The 20,343-nt window shown below is 51.0% G+C and overlaps 2 long non-coding RNA genes across 2 annotated transcripts in view; one reads left to right on the top strand and one right to left on the bottom strand.

The window, feature by feature from the left end:
* LOC140627701 (uncharacterized) overlaps positions 1 to 9,683 on the bottom strand; it is a 48,457-nt gene extending 38,774 nt beyond the window's left edge. The window contains exons 1-2 of the long non-coding RNA XR_012026333.1: positions 8,894 to 9,683; positions 2,081 to 2,635 (exon numbers count right to left, since the gene is read on the bottom strand). This is a non-coding gene — a long non-coding RNA (uncharacterized lncRNA). The remainder of the gene's footprint in view (positions 1 to 2,080; positions 2,636 to 8,893) is intronic.
* A 4,700-nt stretch (positions 9,684 to 14,383) lies between these two features.
* LOC140627327 (uncharacterized) lies at positions 14,384 to 19,288 on the top strand. Its single transcript, XR_012026137.1, has 3 exons — positions 14,384 to 16,247; positions 16,467 to 16,563; positions 17,076 to 19,288. It is a non-coding gene; the product is annotated as an uncharacterized lncRNA (long non-coding RNA).
* The last annotated feature ends 1,055 nt before the right edge of the window (positions 19,289 to 20,343 follow it).

Raw genomic sequence — 20,343 nt, 5'->3', positions numbered from 1 at the left:
TCATTAAAGACCTCCAAAAAGCCAGCCTCCTCACCGCTTGATCTCTGGGGTGGGCAGGTCTCAAGATGAATAAAGGCAACTTTTTTTTCCTTTTTTCTTTTTTTTTCAGTCTTGCCTGGAATAAATTGCTACTTTCCTGAACACACAGAAGGATGTATTATTATGAAGGTATTCTGTATTATTACCGAGAACAATTATTCAGAAGCCAGAAGCCTAGAGCTGACGAGGTTATATTCGCTGAGGAGAGATTCTAGAAACCATTACTCAGGAACTTTTTTGCCCATGAAAATAACCTTTTCCTTCCCCTGTGTGGCTTTCCACCGAAAGAAGGACTCAACCGTCCCTGCTGGCACCACACTGGTGAGTCAGCGAGCAGGAAGGCAGTGATCCCCATTCTTTTTTTTTTTTCTCAGTGATCCCCATTCTGATGCCAAAACCAGACGGTCACCGGCTGGGGCCTAGTTGTCATGCTCCACAGAGGAGGATGCTGAGAATAGAGCCTGGACCTGGGAATACCGATCAACTGTGTTTCCAGAAATCTCTTCCAATCAACCCCTCAGAGGGAATTCCACACCTGCTCCAGCTTTCCTGACGGCGACAGGTCAGGTGGCTTGGTGCCCTCCTCACCATCCAACCAAACCCCTTGCGCTCTGCCCTACTACTGGGAAGACGGGGCCTCTGGAATCAGACATCTGTCCAAACCCCACAGGAAGCGCGGCGGCCCTAATTAATTAACGTCTGTGGAACACCTGTACAGCCTCAGATGAGAGGTGCGAGGCGACCACAAGCCCAATTAATTAGCACCACTGACGGAGGCTTCCGGCCCACCCCCCTCCCTCTTTCTTTCCAGCCGCCGCCTTGCCCTATCTCGGGGCAAAGTCAGGCAAGCGGTGACAGGGCCACCACAAGGCCGGGAGAGGCTCCCCGTCCGGGCCTTGGCTCCCCAGGCTGCAGGGCCGTGAGCCCTCGGCGTCCCTGGAGGTTTTCTGATGGGACAGTTTTCCTCAGAGAAAATGGCTGTCTTCCTCCGAGCGCCTCGGCTGGCTCCTTCCTCAGATTACATTCCTTTTCCGTCAGAGGGAGGTCCTAGCGCCAAGCCGGTGGGACACTGACCTAAAACTCCAGCCCCTGCTCTAAGTGGCCTGGGTCTCCCGCAAATGTCTGCAGAGGCCTACGGCCCGGCGGCCGCGCTGACCCTCGCCACAGGTAAAGAAAGGCAAATCCTGACACGGACGCTTTCCCTCTGCCCCTAGCCTTCTATTTTTCTCCTACGCCTTCCACCATCACCGCTCAAGGGGAGGCCCAGAACAGAAAGTTCTAGAAAACGTACATGGAGGGAGGCGAGGTTTTATTAAAGCCAAGAGAAGACACAATCATCCATAAATGGAATGTGGGAAATAGGGACTATTTCACATCTGATTCCTTGCACTTCTATTATGTTTGTAAGAGATGACTGGGCACCTAATTTTCCAGCTCCCGGCACAGACTTCAGCCAGCCCAGCTCCCTGTGTGGAAGTTCGAGGCTGGCCTTGCCTTCCTTCGTCCCCGAGTCGCCGGAGCTCAGGAGGCCTGGCAGTTCGCGCGGCAGAACACCAGGGCGTCCAGGGGAGCTGGGGTGCCCGCGCAAGGCCAGGAGCAGCAAGATCAGCATCTGTGTGGCCCCCAGGTCTACATGGCACTGACATTGCCACCCCCACCCCCAACCAGTCTGCGGCCTCCTGGCCCAAAAGAAGGGGATGCTGTTTGAGCTCATAACGAAGCTCTAAGGCTTCGGGAGTGGGGGCCAAGCCTAGGAGGCGTTGGGTGTATGTGAGCACTCCTCAGGGTGACACATCCTTGGGGAAGGAACCCCAGCCCCCCTTGTCTCTCAGCCAGAGGCCCCTCTCCACCTCCAGCCACCTTGGGCCCCCTGGAGGCCATCTTCACCCCACCCCCTGCCCCACATCTACCTCCTGTTCTTTCCTTTGCCACCAGCTGCTTTCCTGCCGCCAGAGAGGGTGAGGACTAGCCTGGAGCTGTGCACAGTGGTCCAGGTAGGCACTCCTGCCTCTCTGGGTGACATGAGGGCTGTTGTCCTTACCTCTCCTGACCTTGGAAAGCGGGGGGCTCCAGCCACATTGCTCGGGCAGGGGAAGGGCCTGGCAGGCTGGGAAGAGACACGCTCAGGAACACCGAGAAAGGAACTGTCAGCCTTCATTATTAATCCCCCATGTTAATATTTAATGTCAGAAAACTGCAACTCCCTTCTCTGCATGGGTCACGCCAACCAGAACTCTTCCAGCACCAAGACCAGCAGAGCAGTTTAGGTTGACTTCAAATACTAGGTGCAAAACAAATTCTAAAAAAAATAAAATTAAAATGAAATAAGACCGAGAACTTATTTCATGGCTTTGGAAATCAACCTGGCTCTTTAAACATCCCTAAAACTATGTGTTCCAGGGCCAGAAAGTTTAGAGATGGGGCCAGGCTTACTCGTAACCTTTAAGATGAGAAAGGTTTTGATCTGCGGAGGGTTTTTGTGCTGTCGATATTCCAGATGTATTTCTTAATCAGTAGCGGCCATGCAGTATGGGTGCAGCCAGCAAGATTTGAAGGCTCCAGTGGACATCCTGAGGTGAATTCAAGGATGGGGCGCCTGAAAAAAAAAAAAAGGATGGGGCGCCTGACTGGCTCCATCAGTAGAACACGCGACTCTTGATCTCAAGGTCAAGAGTTCAAGCCCCACGTTGAGCGTAGAGCTTACTCTAAAAAAAAGAAGAAAAAGATGATGATGAATTCAAGGTATTAAAGAACAGGAATATCTGCCACTGAAGCAATCAATTAACTCTTACCTACCAAAACCAGCTTATTTCTGGGGTGCCTGGGAGGCTTGGTTGGTTAAGCATTTGACTCAATCTTAGCTCAATTTCAACCCCACATTGGGCTCCACACTGGGCATGGAGCCTACTTAAAAAAAAAAACAACAACAACAACAGGGATCCCTGGGTGGCGCAGCGGTTTAGCGCCTGCCTTTGGCCCAGGGCGCGATCCTGGAGACCCGGGATCGAGTCCCACATCGGGCTCCCAGTGCATGGAGCCTGCTTCTCCCTCTGCCTGTGTCTCTGCCTCTCTCTCTGTGTGTGTGTGACTATCATAAATAAATAAAAATTAAAAAAAAAAACAAAAAAAAACAACCAGCTTGTTTCTCAACCTAGGGCACACCGTCAGCGTTTGGGGAAGGACAGTCATTCATTGCACAGGGTTGTCCCACACACTATCCCTGCCCACTCACCCATATGGCACCCTGACATCGTGATCAACAAAAACACCATTTCTAAACACCCCCTGGGTGGTGGGCAGTGCACCCCCAGGTTGGGAACCCCTGATCTGGGTACACTGGGCCATTTGTGGCATTTTAAGTCAACAATGACTAAGCCACCAGACTGGGCCAGCAGAGCCAGGCCATCCTCACACCGAGGTGTTGGGGAAGGCGACAGGGTCTGGGGCTGCAGAGGTATCTTGCCCCTCCCCTGTGCCCACCTCACCACCCCGACCCCAGGGCAGCGGCCTCCCTGCTTCTTGGCCAGGAGTGGGCTGCCACCACCATCAGCGGCCAGGAGTGGCCACAGCTTACAAAGCTTTCATCTCTGAGATTTCAAAGAAGAGCCTCGAAAAAAAGCCCAGGGCACAATTTTCCAGGATCCAAGAAACTGGATGAGTCACCTGTGCCTTCCTCAGCTTGAACCACACCTCCCAGGCCCACACCTCACCTTGCCACCAACAACTAGCAGGCTTTTTTAAAGGTCCTATTACCAGAGCTGGGGCCCTGCCTCAGTCGGGAAAACCATTTCGAAGGACAGAAATAGAAGATGATTTCATTTCAAGGGACTCTTCTCCCTACAGTGTTGTTTATAGTATTTTATTGAGAAATGATTTACACCCAGGAAAATGCAGAAATCTTTGGTGTACACCTTGACGAATTTTTACAAATGCACACACTCAGGTAGCTTACAGAGTTTTAAGGCACATAAAAATGAGATTTTAATTAAAACACACACACAGACACAAGCTTGGATAGCTAAAATTAAAAAGAATGATGACACCAGCTGTTGGCAAAGGAGGTGGAGCAATGGGACAACCCCCACCCCACCCCAGCCACACATCTCTGCTAGGAGTGAAAAATGGTACAACCACTTTGGAAAATTTTTTTTTTTAACAAAGTTAAACATATACCTGCCGGGTGATCTAGCCAATCCACTCTTGGATATTTACTCAAGAAAAATGAAAGTATATGCACACAAACAGCAGTTTCATTTGTGAGAACCCAAAACTGGAAACAACCCAAATATCCACTAACAGATGAATGGATAAACAAATTGTGGTATATCCGTGCAGTGGAATACAACTCATCAATAAAGGGAACAAACACGCAACATGGATGAATCTCAGAATAATCATGCTGAGTGAAAGAAGCCAGAGAGCACATACTGCATGTTTCCATTTATATTAAATTCTAGAAAATGCAAGCTAGTCTGCAGTGACAGGAAGCAGATCAGCGGTTGCCTGGGGATGGGGAACAGGGAGAGGCAGGCGGGAGGGATTACAGGGGGGCATGGGGAAACCTCACAAGGCACTGGGTATATTCATGGTCTTGATTAGGGTGATGGTTTCACGGGTGGACGCAAACGTCAAAACAGATCAAATTGTATCATTTAAATATGTGCAGTTTATCGTATGTCAATTATACCTCAAAAAAGCTATATTTTTGTTTTAAGATGTGTGTTTCACCCTACGAAAATTATACTTCAATTTTTTTTTTTTAATGCCAGAATTCTCTGCCACTTCCCCCTCCAAAAACAAACAAACCCGTACAACAAGTAGAGGCCCTGGAACTCCAAGTATCTGCTTATCTTTGGGATGGAGCATGAGAAATCCTACCTTTAGGCTCAGGGCCGCATGACACAAGCGTGGCCACCCCACCACAGCAGTGGCAGGAAGGCGAGTCCACGCGACCGAGCCCAGACCCGTCCTCCCGAGGGATGCAGGCGACCCGGCTCCCCCTGCAGCTGGGGCTGGATGGCCCGTTACCACCACAGGATTATTCCCAGGGATAGCCAAGTGCCCTGCCTTTTCCTCTCTTTGCTGCTTCTGGTCCTCCTCCTTCCCCGGGTGACTCTTCACGGCTGGGGCACGGCAAGAACCCCACACCAGCAACCAAAATACTACACCGTGACAACTTCATCTCTTAATTACAATAAACATTTACATAATGCTCGGGCCCAGCCAGTGCGGAAAGATTCGTTAATGCAGAAACATGCCCTTTAACCATCCCGTTTTATTACACAAACCCCCCGGGGACCTGAGCAGCCCAAGATTTGCAAAAGATGATGCAGAAATTGGCTGAGATATTAAGCCCCTTTCCAGGTGCAATTAAAAGTGAGATGGAGAACCGCCTGCTCTCCCAGATAGATATTTTCTTCCTCCTGAATTCACACCGTGAGGATTCCAGGGACCCGGTGCCGTTGGAATTCTAGCATTTGCTGGCGATGGGGCTTTGCGCTTTTTTTTTTTTTTTCCCCTCTTCCCCTTCCCCATCTCAGAATTGACAACCCTGCAGGTTTTGCTGGGAGGTCTAATATTTCCGCAGCCGCCCAAGCAAAGGGTTTATTCCAACATTATGAACATTCTGCTTGCTCCGAGCCTTTGATTCTTTCAAACAGACCCTCTCTGGAGAGACCAACTTTAATCACATTTCCTCGAGCAAAACCCAGCTGGCCTGGGGAGGGACAGCCCAGGCCGAGAACGGGTGAGGAGGCACCCGAGCAGCTTGGTGGGCTCCGGGCTTTCAAGACAATTCAGGCCAGTGCACAAGGAAGGTGGCCAGAGGAGGAGGAGGGCAGAGTGTGCTTTGGGAACCAGCTTCCCAAAGCTGTTTTGAGCTTCCTCCCGGCTTCCCGTCCCCTGCTCTCCACTCCCAGCCTCTTCCTGGCTGTGCCATCTTGAGGCCCTGCTCTCTGGGCCTCAGTTCCATCATCTTTAAAGCAAGGAGAGTGGTCCCTCCTTTGCCAGGACGGTGGCGGGCTTCAGTGAGGCAGCTCTGAATGGAGCATCCAGCCTGAGCTGGCAGGTCAGGGCCACACACGCCACGCTCAGTGGCTGCTCAGAGGTCCCATTATTGTCTTCTTACCACCAGGAGTATGACTGCCATGCTTCTCAAACCTTAGGCAGTCGAAGGGATCCCTCATGCCACCTGTCTAGCCATGAAATTCTACTCGAGTGCTCTTAAGCCCCTTTCTCCCCTGGTGAATGAAGATCGGAGTTCCATATCAAATTTGCCCATGACAGGCACCTCCGGGGTTCCCATCCAGATTGACAAGAAAGGCTCCTGGGCTGAGGCTGAGGCTGAGGCTGGAAGAAGCAGGTCTGAGCACTGTGCTGCCAGGGGATGGACACAGTCACCCGGTGTGAGAGCAGCCAGATGGGAGGATGTGGGGTAGACAGCTGAGGACAGGGCCAGCCAGGAACCTGGAAGGAAGTTCAACATCCAGGAAGAACGAGACCCAAGGCCAATCCTGGGGAGAGGCAAGAGCCACATGAGCAGACACATACGATTGCAAATGCTGGATGACAACTTTCAGTTCTGCCATTTACCTCCCGGACATTTATAAAGCATCATGGCTGTGCCGGGCACTGTCCTAGCACTTGGCAAACAGTGTTCATGTTTATTCATTTAGTCCTCGTTATGACCCTACTCAACGCACACTGTAATGAGCCCCATTTCACAGCTGATTCAACAGAGGCTCAGATAAGTTCATTGACTCATCCGAGTTCACAGAGTCCATAGGCAGCAGAATCGAAATTCGAATCCAGGCAGTGGGCTGCACAGCCCATGTGTAACCGTGCAGATAAGACCCGGGGTGAGGAGTTGCAGGACGTACAGACTCGGTGGGGCTCGAGCCAGGACTTGAAGGACCAGATCAGACCGGGCGGGTAGGGAGAGAGGGGAGAGAGCCAAAGGGCTTTAGCAGATGGGGGTGAGAATAAGAACCAAGACTTAAGTCAGAAATGAAGGCCACGTGGCCGGTTAGGAAGGACAGGAAGAAAAGAGCTGGCGTCGAGTGGGAGATGGAAAAAGAGGGTGTCAGGGACAATTTTGACTGCAATTATGGAAAACCTCGACTCAACTTGTCTCTGGCCAATGGCTTTAGAACTCTGACCACAGTCCACGGTGAGAAATACTCTCCATTTTGGCTCTGTACATGCTCATCCTCATCACCAGACAAAAGTTTCTTTACAAAGCACTAGAGGATGGGCTATGCTCTGATATCTTCACTTCCTTTCTTCCTGTTTCTTTTTTCCTTTTTTTTTTAAGATTTTATTTATTTGAGAGAGAGAGAGAGAAGGAGCAGGGGGAGGGGCAGACAGAGAGGGAGAAGCAGGCTCCCCACTGAGCAGGGACCCAGATTCAGGACTCTATCCAGGGACCCTGGGATCATGACCTGAGCTGAAGGCAGACACCTAACAGACTGAGCCACCCAGGCGCCCCTCTTCTTCCTTTTTCTAACTCATTTTGTCTTCATTGTTGGTTGTGACCCACCCAATTGATTTCATGGCCCTCTAATGGGTTCTGATCCACAGGTGGGAAAATGCTGGCTTAAACACAAAAAGAATGGATGACTCCAGTATCAAGGTGCAGCTGGCTCCAGATAAGGGACATTCATCAGCTCAGTTATATCCACAAGGACCTGAGTGGCCCCCTCTGCCCACTCAGCTGGCCTCCTGTCAGCCTCACATTCAGCCTGTGTTCTCTGGAGGTCATATGGTGCTCCTGGCCATCCCAGACGAGACATTTGGACAGACACAAGTCCAGAAGCAAAACACACAGGCAAGGGGCGCCTGGGTGGCTCAGTCGGTTAAGCGGCTGACTTGGCTCATGATCTCGGGGTCCTGGGACCGAGCCTCAAGTCAGACTCCTTGCTCAGCAGGGAATCTGCGTGTCTCTGTCTCCTTCTGCCCCTCCCCCTGCTCGCTCACTCTCTCTCTCTCTCTCTCAAATAAATAAATGGATCTTAAAAAAAAAAAAAAAAAAAAAAAACAGGCAGGCCAGACTCTGAGTACCTTTCTTAGGAGCAAGTCAATACTAAGTCAATATTCCTCAGAAGCCCCTAGTAGACACCCCTCCCTGCCGCATCATGTCTCATTGGTTAAGACTCAGCCACAGGTCCATTCCTGACCCGATCCCTAGCCAGATAAATAGATCGGCCACCCAGCAGAGTGATACATATCAGGGACTGAGCCACCATGCCCTCCACAAGCCCACAAGGGCAGGACTTCGCTGTGGATGCCAGCCAAGAACCACAAAATGGATCTCATGGGGTTTGTAGCAGAGGTGACGGTTTAATGTGGCAAAGGACAGGGACCTGGGACGGCCACCCCGTGAGAATGCTGAGCTGTGGGGGTGGGACACATGCTGAGAAGGGCTGCAAACCAGGAACCGGCAGAGACTAACTTCCCCCAGGGGCACCCCTGCCAGTTCCAGGAGGCTGCTTCCCGAAGGCAGCCTGCAGGGCTAAGGACAGTGTACATGCTGAGGGGAGCAGGGCCGGGGCACCAGTCCCGGTTCTACGTCTGGGGAAGACGTGCAGGGGACACCCAGTAGAGGCAGGGGAGCCGGGTGTGGGTCGGCAGGTGGCTGAGGGTGGGAGCACCGTCCCCGGGGGACCAGGCCTGGAAAGGGGCCGCGAGAAGCAGACTGGGTTTGAAGTGCAGCCAATTTGCAAGACGAAACGTGGAAGATGTAGGGCTCTAAAACAAGGATCTCAGGGCCAGAAGTTCATGTGTGTTTCAGTTGTCTATTGCCAGGCAACCAACCACCCCCACGCTTGGCGGCTTAAAATAAATAACAATCACTTACTTGCTCACAATTTTACCATTTGAGCATCAGCTGGGCTGGAAGACCCATTTCCTAAAGAGCCAGCAAGTCGATGCAGGCTGCCGGCTGCCAGCCCAGAAATGCATTCTCTCACAGGTCCAGAGGCCACGCGTCCAAAATTCAAGCGGCAGCGAGGTAGGTTCCTTCTTGAGGCCTCAGAGAGTGTGTTCCCGGCCTCCCTCCTGGCTCCTGGGGCTCGCCCATACTCCGAGGTATCCCTTGTCTTCTGCCGAGCCACCCTGATCTCTGCTTCTGCTGTGACGTGGCGGGTGGACGTGTGTGTCCCTGTGTCTTCGTTCCTTCTTCTTGAAAGGATACCTGCCAGCGGACTTAGGGACCACCTACTCCAGTACGGCCTCGTCTTAACTTGATGACATCTCCCACCACCCCGGTTCCAAACAAGATCACATCCACAGGCCCTGGGGGTTGGGACTTCAGTGTGCCTTTGCTGATGTGTGCACCCTGCCTCCTGCTAGGAGAATGACGAGGAGCTTGCGGCTGTCTTCACCTACCACGACCTGAGAGATAACAGGAAGGGAAATGAGGGCACAGAAGGGAAAGGCGGTTAGTACAGCCAACTAGGTGGGGCTGGGTCCCACTGGGGACCTCAGGGAGACAGTATAGAACATGTCCCTAAAGTTCCCCTAAGCGAACTGTGGGATTCGTCCGCTGACCCCACCCCGCCTTCATGGGTGCTCTAGCCTGCCCTGTGCCCCCGCACACAGGAAGAGTGTGTTGCCAGAAAACCCGCTCGGGCAGGGAGTCACAGGCATTTGCAGTAAACAATCTCCTCAGCACGAAGGCCAAGGCTACCAGCAGGTGGGTGGGCACCCCCCCCCCCGAAAGTGTCTGCTGCAAAGGGCGGGTCAAGGCAAGCCAGCCGGAGGAGCAGGGCCGCCCGCCTGCGTGGCAAAATCCCAACCCCACGGATTAAGCCACTAGCAAAGGGCTGCAGGGCACATGAGTCTACACAGATGAACCCCAGGGGCTGCCCCTAACCATTTGAATCAGACCAAGAGGAGCCAGTGAGGGCATAACATGGACTCCTCTGCGCTGAGCCACGGGAGGCCAGGTTGGGGACAGATCTGCCACTGGGCCGAAGAGGGGCCCAGCCTGCAGCCTCGGCCAGGATCGGGGCAGGCTCGAGGCTCCAGGCCGAGCCCTGGGGAACTTGCAGCTTGCAGGCCTGGGACGCAGGGGGCGGCGGTGGGGAGAGGAGCCCACCATGACCGTGCCCGCCGCTGAGCCGGCTGAAGCACTTCGCGCTGCAGGTTTGCCCACCCGCATCCCAGGCCTGGGGAAACCTGGGAGGGTAGAGTACAGGGGATGAGAAAATGGGCACAATGTTTCCCCTCTCTGCTTTTCACCTGCCGTGGCCTGCAAAGCTGCCTGCAGAAAGCACAGCCATGAGTTTCTCATGAATGATTTTAAATGATTCCTGTTCTGTCCATGGGGGGAAATCACGTATTGAGAATCCAGCAAAAGCGGAGCCAACTGAGGACTGCCCCGGATGGTTGCTGAAAAGCAGACAGCGTGGCCACTGGCGTTCAAATTGCAAGGGGTCCTGGGAGAGAAACAGGCTCCCCGGGCCAAGGCCCGCACAAGCCCGAGGCGGTACCCTCTGAAAATTAGGCCACTGTGCACCCACTCTGCCCCTTGCTCGTTCGTTCGTTATGCAACGAGTAATCACTAAGCACTTGCAATATGTCACTCGCTGTTCTAGGCTGTGGAAAACTGTTGTGAGTAAAACAGATTTTTTAAAAATCCCTGTAGTCATGGAGCTTACGTTCTTGCAGGGGAGAAAGGTAGAAAACAAATAAATAAGCAAAACATGCGGCATGTTTTCTGGTGGGAAGCGGGAAGGAAAAAAACAGCGTAGGGAAGAGAATAGAGAACACGGGTAAGGGGCTGAGGACGGGGGGGGGGGAAGTTGATGCTTCAGCAAAGGCCTCGAGGAGGTATGAGAGGGCCCTATGTGGGTAAAGGAGAAAGAGCAGGCTGAGGGGACAGCCAGTGCAAAGATCCTGAGGTGGAGATGGCCCAGTGTATTCCAGGAACTGCGAAGAGGCTAGTGTGGCCAAAGAAAAGGAGAAGAGGTAACAGGCCAGGTGCTCAGAGAAGTCGGGTCAGGGCCTTCCTACCACCCTCAACTTTTACTCAAGTGACATAGGAAGGCTCTGGAGGATTCTAAGCTAAAAGCACCAGAAGCTGACTCGGGTTTTAGGGGACCCCACTGGCTGTTGTTTTAGAGCAAACTGTGGAGGGGTGAGGGCAGAAGGGGAGCACACCCATGAAGAGGTTACATGATCCATATCCGGACACCGAGAACCACAAATGTACCACTAAATATTATTTCAGTAGGAAGTGTTTTCACCTTCGTCACCAGTATGTGGCAAAACCCACCTTTTCCATTATTCCCACTTCAAAGATAAAGAAACAGAGAAGTTAAGTGACTCACTCTGAATTTGCCACGTTTGTAAACTCTTTGACCAGGAAAAATCTGGCACAGATTTCCCCAGGAGCCCTACCCAGATTAAAACCAAATTTATCAGGACGCCTGAGTGGCTCAGTGGTTGAGTGTCTGCTTTTGGCCTAGGGCGTGATCCCGGGGTCCTGGGATTAAGTCGCACATCAGGCTGCCCCCAGGGAGCCTGCTTCTCCCTCTGCCTGTGTCTCTGCCTCTCTGTGTGTCCCTCATGAATAAATAAAATCTTAAAAAAAAAAAAAAAAAAAAAGAGGGCAGCCCGGGTGGCTCAGTGGTTTAGCGCCTGCCTTCGGCCCAGGGTGTAATCCTAGAGTCCCGGGATCGAGTCCCACATCGGGCTCCCTGAACGGAGCCTGCTTCTCCCTCTGCCTGTGTCTCTGCCTCTCTCTCTCTGTGTCTCTCATGAATGAATAAATAAATAAATAATCTTTAAAAAGAAAAAAAAGAAAGAAAGAAATTCACTTCTCTCATCACCAGGCCAATGATCAAGTTGGGAAGAAGAGGACCACCTGCCGCCACCCCAGCACCGCTGGCTGCGGGATCGGCTCAGGTCACCCACGGCCTCATCAGAGGCATGTGATCCTGGGGTCCTAGGATCCTGCTTCTCCCTCTGCCTGTGTCTCTGCCTCTCTCTCTGTGTGTCTCTCATGAATATACAAATAAAATCTTTAAAAAAAATTTATCTGACACTCTATCTCCTGCTCTCTCCTTCCTCTGGGTAAAACCAAAAACTGGACAAAAAGCCCTGTGTCTACTAGTCTTTGCTTGATGCCTGATTCCTTCTGGGACTTCTCATGCTTCTGGTCTTTTCCTTGGGAGGAAAAGTGGCATGAGTCCAGGGTTGAGGAGTCAGATGGCCTGGCTCAGCTGAACCTCGGGCTCTGACACCCAGCCGTGGGTAGGGCAGTTTCCAGAAACACAAATCTGGATTTATCTCCTCCTGCCATAGGTTCTTTCCCCCTCCGTGACCCAGACAGTGGCCAGACCTTGGCGTCCCCAGCCTTTGGGCTTTTGTGGGCAGGGTCACGGCTGAAGTTGCCAGGCACCCAGGAGCCAACCCCTCCCAGGCTTTTGTTTTCAACTGCAGCCGAAGCTGCAAAAGGATTATATGGGATCAGCCGTTCCCGGAGCCTGTTTTGTATACCACTGGAGGTACACAGACTCGTATTTTTTTTTAAATAATTATGGTTATGTATTTTGATGTGCTGGGAAAAAGAGAACTGGTACAATCAACCCATGACTTCATGAATATTACTGCTCAGGGGGAGGCTAAAGTATTTTGGGTGGTTTGGTTTGGTCTTTTTAAAAAGAAAAGATGATCTAAATTAAAAATACGGTGTTACTAAGAACATAAGCAGCACAAAATACAGCAACTGTCACGGAGGAGGTACAGAATAATGCTGTAATAGGCTGTCTTGGATGGGGAGGGGATGAAGGGACGCGCTTCCCCCTCACCCTTCCAGCAATCTAAAAGGGTTTTACAAAAATATACCCTTTTGATATAATGGGAGAACAGGCATACTGTAGAACATTAGAACCTACAGACCATCAGAGAGGTTAAAATCAAAACCTCACACTCTCACCTCCCCGATATCACTACCATTAACACCTAAGTGCACGTCTGTCTTAGTTGTCTACGGCTGTGTAGCAAATTACCACAACTTTGGCAGCTTAAAATACCATCCATTTACTACCTGTCACTGCTGCAGGTCAGAAGTTCGGGTAGATTGCTCTGAGCCTCAGAAGGCCAAAGTCAGGGTGTCAGCCAGGCTGGACTTTTATTTGCAGAGGTCTGGGGGAAGAATCCACTATCGAGTTCGTCCAGGTCATCACCAGAATTCAGGTCTTTTCGGCAGCATGATTGAGGGCCTCCCTCTTGCCTTTCTGGCTGTCCTCTGGTTCTTGCACACCTTCAAGCCAGAAAGAGCCCATCTGAGCCCTTCTCATGCTTCAAATCTCTCTGACTTCTCCTTCTGCCTGCCAGAGAGAATGCTCTGCTCTTAAACAGCTCTTGTGATTAGGTCAGGCCCACCGGGATAATCCTGGGCCTGGGGTCAACTGTGCCTTATCCCACCACACAATCACGGCAGTGAAATCTCCTTACTTGCACAGGTGCCGGGACCAGGGTATGGGTTCTGCCCACCACCGTATCTGTCTACATTTTTCTCTGCACGAGTATATTTGTAAAGACATATTTGTAAGGAGCCTGGGTGGCTCAGTCGGTTAAGCATCCGACTCTTGGTTTCAGCTCGAGATTCTCTTTCTTTCTTTCTTTCTTTCTTTCTTTCTTTCTTTCTTTCTTTCTTTCTCTCTCTCTCTCTCTCTCTCCCTCTCTCTCCCTCTCTCTCCCCCCCTCTGCCCTTTCCCTTGTTCTCTCCCTCTACCTTTCCACTTCAGTAAATATTCATCTCAGCTAATACCCAGAACATATTCAGAGCTTCTCAATGGACCCCAAAATGTTTTTGCAAACCAGTATCCAATCCAATTTGGATTGCATCTGGTTATGTCACTTAAGTCTTTTTCTGTCTGGCCAGGTCCTCTTTTATTTTTTATTTTTAAGATTTTATTTATTTATTTGAAAGATCGAGAGAGAGAACATAAGCACAGAGAGGGAGAAGCGGACTCTTCGCTGAACAGAGCCCAATGCAGGGCTCAATCCCAGGACCTGAGTTGATCATGACCTGAGTTGAAGGCAGATGCTTAAAAGACTGAGCCACCCAGGCGCCCCAGGCCAGTTCCTTTTTTAAATGAACTTAATGCTCCAAAGAGAATAAGAGAGGTTGTTCTGCAAAATGTCCCACCTTCTAGATATATCAGGAGGTTCCTTGTGATGCCATTTAGCTTGTTTGTCTATCCCCTGTATTTGCTCCCCATTGGAAGTCACACACTCGTGTGGTGGCAAATGTTTAACACCTGGGGCGTCGGCCAATCTCTGTGGTATAAATACTTCCCCCCTGGCTGCTTTCAAGCTACCAATGTGACATCCCTGAATTCAGAGTTAGAAAGAGATGCACACCATCTGCCAGCTCAAACCAGTTCCAGCAGCCACTGCTTGATGGATGGGATAAGGTTTTTGGAGGGGAAGAGGGAAGCAGGCTATCTGGAGAAAGACTTGAAGAGCTCCCCCACTCCCATCCCCCAAGACTGTGGAGGGGGCAGCATGATATGTGCTCCAGGAGTGGAAGTGACTGGCAGCCTCTTACCTCTAAGAGGAATGTCGGGGCGGTGGGAGGTGGGAGTGAAGTGAACCACACAAGCTGCGGCCTCAGAAGCCATGGCCAGGACCCCCGCCCTGTGGAGCAGGGCCAAGAAGCAAGCATGGCAGGTAAATCCCCCAGCGCCCTGGCTCCTTGGGTGGGCTGCTCTCTGCTGATGGCCACAGATCCCCAGCGGGACTGAGCTCCAGCTGCCCACAGCTTAACTTGCTTGGTAACCATGCCTTTATTGGTTTTTATTTCCTTCCCTTTCATGGCTCATCTCCATACCCCTCTACTGGGGCTTCCTGGGGACTACCACCCGCATAAAGGGCTGGCCCTCAAACTCCTGTGTCAGGGCATGCTTCCGGGATCGGAGCTGAGACAGAAGGCAGAAGGGGATTGGAACTGGTGTGAAGCTATTTCGAGGTTTTACACTTTTTACAAAGGCACGTACTCCTTTATTCTTAATGCAATTAAAAATCTATTTTAAATAATAAATTTTTAAGAGCAAAAACTATAGCTAGAAGCCACAGGAGACTCACAGAGAGAGACCACCATTTAGCCACCTATGTGCTCACCCTGACTCGAGAACCCACTGTCCCCCTGGCCCTGATACCTCTCCCCGCACACCCCAAGACAGCACAACACCAGGTGATAATTTTAAGAGGAGCTCACATTTGTTGAGCAGATACCGTGCAGAGTGCTTTGCACAGATTATCTGTTTTACATACTTAGAGCACATGTATTTATCTCCCCTCCCTCCCAAGCTCCCTTTAATATAATCGCGAAGGAACAAAAACGGTATAAACCCACAATAAGGAAGGGGGGGCAGGGTGTCGCCAGATGAGGGATTTCAACACATTTCTGGAAGACAGAGAGCAGAAGGAAGGGTGGTGACAGGTGACACAGAGCAGAGAGAGCCCCAGCTGGAATCCTCCCAGGCAGGGAAGCAAAAGGAAGAGGCTCCAGGCTGAGCCTATGGGGGTCCCCAAGGGCAGGAGTAGGAACTAGGACTGGAAACAGGATGGACTGAGGGTCCACAGGCAGACCTGCTGTCACACGCTACCTCCCCCCCGCCGCCGCCCACCACCACCACCACACCACCACCACCGTCCCCGCCTTCGGGGGTAGGACAGCCATGAGCAAACTTCCTGGTTCCTTAGAGTTGACATTGGTATTCATGCCACAGCAGGAAAGACTTTCTTCCAAAGAAAGGGGACACATTTTCTGAGGAGAACTGGAGTGGCTCATGTGCACATAAGGGGATTGGACGAAAGCCCCCCACAATCCATCATCTGGGAGACCCCAGCTCCCCACAGGCTCACCTAAGTGGAGTTCCCCAACCACCAATCCCCAACCTAGGCAACGCCACACTTCTGGTCCACGTTCCTCCTGCTACACAGGGAGAGACGCCCTCCCCGGCTGTTCGTCTGAGGAAAGCCTGCAACTTCAAAGACAAAGACAGGGAAGAACATGAGGCAGACTGATCCTGGAGGAAACAGATAATTTGGTAAACAGGGGAGAATTTAAAGGAAGATGAGCAAGAGGAGGCGGGGGGTGGGGAGCAGGAGGAAGAGGAGAGGGAGAAGGAAAGCTTTACCCTCAGATGTGAGAAGCTATTGCATCCACAAAGCAAGCCTAACAATCAGAGAAGGTAAGAACCCTTGGAAATTTAAAATACTGGGACAGGGGCACCTGGGTGGCTCAGTCGGTTGGGTGTCTGCTCAGATCATGATCTCGGGGTCCCGGGATCGAGCCCCATGTCGGGCTCCCTGCTCAGCGGGGAGTCTGCTTCTCCCTCTCCCCCTGCTCCTCCCCACTGCACATTCTCTCTCTCTCAAATAAATAAAATCTAAAATCTAAAATAAAATAGGGGGACAGAGTGAGAGAACTTGATTGATGGCCTGAAAGAAAAAAATCAAGAGATTATTCCAGAACACAGAGCACGATGAAAGAAAGCGTGAGAGAAGGTAAGAGACATACACAATTGTCCGGGAGGTGCAACACGGGAGGACTAGCGGGGTCTTCAGAAAGAAAGCCTAGCGAAGACGAGGGAAAGAGCCTGCAAACCATCCCAATCCTTGTGGCTGAGGACGGTGCTGCAAGAGGCAGCCTCTGTGGGACTGGCTATGTAAGCCAGGTTGCTTTTATGTTTTGTGGCCTCTGGGTCAATGTCCCTCGGACCTCCCTTAGTGTTTAGAAGTCTCAAGAGGAGCCAGGCTGGAGAGAGCGTTCTCCATGCAGGGGCCCCAAGCGTAACCTGGGGAGGGGGCAACACTGGTTGGTGGTATCAGTGGATCTCAGAGTGAGGATCCCCCAGAGGAAGGGGGCTCTGGGGGGCCCAAGGTCAGAGCTGCTCACTTCTTATCCTGCGAAGACTCTTTCCAGAGCTAGATCCTACAAGCCCTTGGTTTTGTTTGGAAAAGGACGGGCTTATCTTGTGGATGGGGAGGTCAACTTGTCCAACATGTCTTATATCCAGAGGCTGACACAAACATCAGTCGATGGATCTGATGGGAGCTGATGGGGACAGAAGCATAAAAGATGTTTCAACAGATATTTTTGAGACCAGAATGGGATGCCCGGCAAAGGAGTGAGCCTGCTGCCGCTGGGGGTATTTAAGTTGAACCCAGACAAACATCTGTCAGGAGAACTATAAAAGGAATTGGAACCCTAGAACAGGTAAATTCATAGAGATAGAAAGTAGAACAAAGGTTACCAGGAGGCGGGGGCGGGGGGGATGAGGAGTGGCGCTTAATGGATGTGGCTTCTCTTTAGGATGATGGAAAAGTTCTAGAAACAGACAGTGGGGGGCGGGCACCTGGGTGGTTCAGTGGTTGAGCATCTGCTTTCAGCTCAGGTCGTGATCCCGGGGTCCTGGGATCGACTCCCACATTGGGCTCCCCACGGGGAGCCTGCTTCACCCTCTGCCCATGTCTCTGCCTCTCTTTCTGTGTCTCTCATGAATAGATAAATAAAATCTTTAAAACAAAAAAAGGAAAGAAACAGACAGTGGTGATGTTGACACAACATTGTCAATCTACTAATGCCAGTGAACTGTACACTTAAATATAGTTAAAATGGTAAATTTTATGTTATATGTACTTTACCACAATTTATTAAAAAATTTTAAAAAGGAAATCAGAGCCCACATACACTGCCAGTGGGGATATGGATGGTGCAACCACTGTGGAGAACAGTCTGGCAGTTTCTCAATAAAGTTAAACATAGAGTTACCATATGACCCAGCAATCCTGCTCCTAGGTATACAGCCTAGAGAAATGAAAACATATGTCCACAAATGTTCAGAGCAGCACTATTCACAATAGTTAAAAGGTGGAAACAAGCCAAATGGCCACCAACTGAGGAATGGATGAACAAAATGTGGTGAATCTACACAGTGGAATATTATTTGGCTATAAAAAGAAAGGAAGAACTGACACACAACGGAGAAACCCTGGAAACATCATACAACGTAAAAGAAGCCAGTCACAAAAGACATACACTGCATGATTTTGTGTGTATGAAATCTCCAGAACAGGCACGTCTATAGAAACGGAAAGTAGATGAGCGCTTGCCTGGGACCGGGGAGTGGTTAGAGGGAGATGGGGAGTGACTGCTAATGGATATGGGGTTTCTTTGGGGGATGATAAAAAGTGATGATGGTTGCATTTCTGTGTGAATGTACTAAAAATCACTGAATTGTACACTTTAAATGGGTGGATTGTATGGCATGTGAATTATCTCTCAATAAAGCTTTTTTAGAAAAAAAAAAAGGAATAGAGGCAGGGTGCCTGGGTGGCTCAGTGGGTCAAGCACCCAGCTCTTGGTTTCAGCCCAGGTCATGGAATCAAGCCCCGAATCAGGCTCCACACTCAGCAGGGAGTCTGCTTGAGGTTCTCTCTCTCTGCTTCTCCCCCTGCCCTCTCTCAAATACATAAATAAATCTTAAAAAAAAAAAAAAAAAAAAAAAGAGGGATTCCCAAGATGGGAACTGAGCTGGAACTGGGGCTGGATGACCTCCTTCCACTCCGAGGCTGGGTGATTTCTATTCCAAGGGTTTGGCGATCTTCAGCCACCTGCCCCCTTGAGGTCCGGCCCCAGGAGGGCTTTCTCAGCAGCTCCGGCACACACTCCCTCATCACGGTGCCTGCTAGTGGCTGAGTCAGAAGCTTCGGGCAGCCCCAAGCAGGCACCTCCTGCATCACGCTGTCAGCCTGGCCCCCTGGGTTGGTTTGTTTTTCCAGGGCATAAACGTATTTTATGGAGAAATAAAATGCACAATAATAAAAAGGGGGAGGGGAGTGTTTCCACAGGCTCACATTTTATCCAAAGGGGCCGTGATTTGGCATCCCTGGCTCGAATATGAAATTATTACACAGGAATTGACTCTCGGTATCTCCCATGCTCCCTGGGATGATTGCTTCTATAACTTATGGAGACAGCTGAGCGTTTGTATTCAAGTGATCACATAAATTAATATCCATATGTGGAAATGCTGTGCTGGGAGCAGACCCGGTTTAAGAATGCTTGCCTTGTAATGATCCTTGCCCCTGAAGGAGAATACCCATCCCGGGCTCCTGGTGAAGGTCTGGTTCACAAGGGTTTGAAGTGAAAGACGGCATGCAAAATGCTCCCCCTCTAAAGCGGTGCAGAACTGTGTGCTGTGTTCAGTCGTGATGTCATCCGAGGGAATGAAGGGAACGGCTTTTTTGGAAAAAAAAAAAAATGTAAAAATAAATAAATCCAAAAGCATGTGCCTTAAAATGTAATGTTTTGCTCCTCGGGGATGGGTTTAGCCCAAAGTTCTAATTATACGTGTGGCAGTAAAGGCCTCCCAGCTTCGTGCTTGCCAAACGCTTTGATTTTGCTACGTGACAGGAGACAAAATTATTCCTTTCTCCTTAAGAGATTGCCAACACCATGCCAAAGGAGAGACGGGGGCGGTGGCAGCTCCCGCAGGAATTAATGATGGGCTTTCTAAGGGCAGGGCAGGGGGCCGGGGAGTCAAGAATCCAGATCCTGCCTTCGGACCACAGACTACGGACCATGTAGGTGAAGCCACAGGCCATGACCAGGCAAGATGCCCCCTGTGGGGTGCCTAGGGAGCCAGGGGGCGCATAGTGCCCCGCACAGGTTGGGTACCCCCAAAAAGCTTTGCTGAATGACGATACAGGAGAATAACAGAGGCATGCAAAACTCCTTCCCCCCCCCTCCAGCCCCCGACTCGTTCATTCAGTGGGTTCCTGGAGTCCTGGTCATGTTGGCAAAGCCCCACACCTAGGATGAAGGGGAGACAGCCAGCAGAGCCCTCTCACGTGGTACACCTCTAATTCCATTTCATTCATTCCGGAGCTTTTCAATACTGGGTACATTTATAACCTTTTCCGGTGGTGAATGACAGTCGTGCGCTCCGTGGAAAAGGATAGAGAGGGACGGCCCCCTGCAGATCCGGTCACTACCCCCCCACACCCCAGCCTTCTCACCATGGACCCTCCCCTGTCCTAGTGGCAGCCCCCAGCCTCACACTGGACTTGCTGAACTTAAAAACTAAGTGCTTTAAGGCTTCTTGTCTGTATTAAGAGCTGGGGGTGCCTGGGTGGCTCAGATGGTTAAGTGTCTGATTTCTGCTCAGATCATGATCTCGGGGTCCGGGAATCAAGCCCTGCCTGGGGCTCCCTGCTCAGCGGGAAGTCTGCTTCTCCCTCTCCCTCTGCCCCTCCCCCGCCCACCCCGCTCATGCACTCTCT

Source organism: Canis lupus, chromosome X, assembly GCF_048164855.1.
Source record: "Canis lupus baileyi chromosome X, mCanLup2.hap1, whole genome shotgun sequence".
Classification (NCBI taxonomy): Eukaryota; Metazoa; Chordata; class Mammalia; order Carnivora; family Canidae; genus Canis; species Canis lupus.
The sequence above is the reverse complement of the archived record's forward strand: the minus strand, read 5'-3'. Positions and strand labels throughout refer to the sequence as shown.